Here is a 2,080-nt window from a genome sequence, read left to right on the forward strand (position 1 = left end):
TGTAAAGGGACATAGGAGCAGCTGGTTGAAGTGTTCCTGGGAGCTTCCTGTTCCCAAAACTGAGTCCTCTGGAAGTCTAAAACTACCTCAAAACAAATGCATTCCTGATGTCTGATAAAGATTTGCATAGTTTCCTGTGTTTACTTGCCTATATTGATTGCTTTTTAAAATAGACATTCAATTTTTTCCTCCATTTTTCCTTTGTTTGGCTTTTTCTTCGTAGTGCATATTAACTGTTATATATTCATGTTTCTAATACTTTTTTTTATATGTGGTTACTTTCCTAATCTGTTGGTCTTGAAAAAATAGACGTTTTTGGCTTAAATGTTTTTTCATTTCAGTTTATGTGTGTGTGTGTTTGCATACATATATGTCTGCTCACCATAAGTGACCAGTACCCAGAGTGGTCAGAAGAGGGTGCCAGGTACCTTGGGACTGGAGTTACATACAGTTGTGAGCCTCCATGTAGGTGCAAGGAATCAAACCACTAGGCCAAGACTGGAATGAGGCAATGGGTGACAGAAAGTTTTGGTAGCCCATGAAGATGAATGGAGACAGATTTCAGTGAATCAGCTCAGTTTTATTCTAGAGTATAAGAAATATATGGGACTGGGGAGCCTGGGGACAAACCCTCATTTGCATTAAGTGGAATGCTCCTATCAGAAGGCTTAGTTTGTGGCAGCAGGGTCCCATAGCAGAGTCCCTAAGCAACAAGATCTGTACCAAGGGTCAAACTAAAGATAAAACAGATTTCTGGTTTAGAAACGCGCACGCCTTTAATCCCAGCACTTGGGAGGCAGAGGCAGGCAGATCTCTGTGAGTTCGAGACCAGCCTGGTCTACAGAGATAGTGCCAGGACAGGCTCCAAAGCCACAGAGAAACCCTGTCTCGAAAAACCAAAAAAAAAAAAAAAAAATAGAAACAGCTTTCAGATAAGGGACATTCTCCAATCCAGATGAGGGCAGGAAGCTTTGTTGGAGGGAGGGAGTTCCATGCTGTGAAGATAAGCTGCTAGGCGCGGGGAGGCTGCAACCTCGGACCAGCCAGCAACATCTTCCAACATCTCCCCCATCGTACTTTTTAATGGAGAGGTGTCAGTGTAAACCTTGAGAAACCCGTCACCTGTGTCAGAAGGGTCCAGGGTAACTGTAGTGTTGGTGGTCTGTCACCAGAAGAAATGAATAAGGCAGGGGGCAAGTATCAAAATAAAATATATCATAATCTGATAAAGGGTAGGAGCCAAGAGAATAGGAGGTTATGGAACCAGCTAATTTGCTCTATGGGTTTCTCTGCCTGTTTTAGAACTCACTCTGGAGACTAGGCTGGCCTCAGAACTAACAGAGATCCACCTGCCTCTGCCTCCTGAGTGCTGGGATTAAGGGCATACACCATTACCAGCATTACCAGGTGAAAACTGGCAACATACTTATTGATCACGCATAAATAGTGTCACACCATCGATACAACCTTAGATTCAGTACAACATGTTATCCATCCTGCTAACATTATTTACTGAATATAAAAGTCACTGATGAAAATGATCTTTAAGGATATAGTGATGAACCACACAGAAAGCTGAGCTTTATGCTATAGTTCATGAAGATGGACAATAAACAAAGTCTCAGATATATTAATTTTGGATAGTTATATTCACTGAAGGCAATTAATACCATTGTGCAGAGTGGAGGCTGTAAATAGTGAGCAGGTGGCAACCATGCTGAGTCCTGAATGATGAGAATAGGACAGGTAAGTGATGATGATGCAGGGAAACTTCCCAGGCTGGGCAACAGCAAAGCCAAGGTTTCCGAAGAAGGAATGTACTTGCAGTGTTGGGAAGGTCAAAATGGTAGTAGAGCCAAATCACAGTGAACAAGGGGCCTAGAGACTTAGATGGGGTGTAGATCATGTAGAGCCTGTAGACAGTTTATTATAAGTACAGCTGGGTTTTGTCAGGATCTAAGACGAGCTTAGTTAAAAATAGATTAGAGTTGGCTGTGGGAGCATACACATTTAATCCCAGTTCTCTGGAGCAGAAGCAAGAGGATCTCTGTGAATTCCAGGACACCTTGGTCTATAGAGT

Source organism: Alexandromys fortis, unplaced genomic scaffold, assembly GCF_014885135.2.
Source record: "Alexandromys fortis isolate MF-2015 unplaced genomic scaffold, M_Fortis_MF-2015_v1.1 scaffold_78, whole genome shotgun sequence".
Lineage (NCBI taxonomy): Eukaryota > Metazoa > Chordata > Mammalia > Rodentia > Cricetidae > Alexandromys > Alexandromys fortis.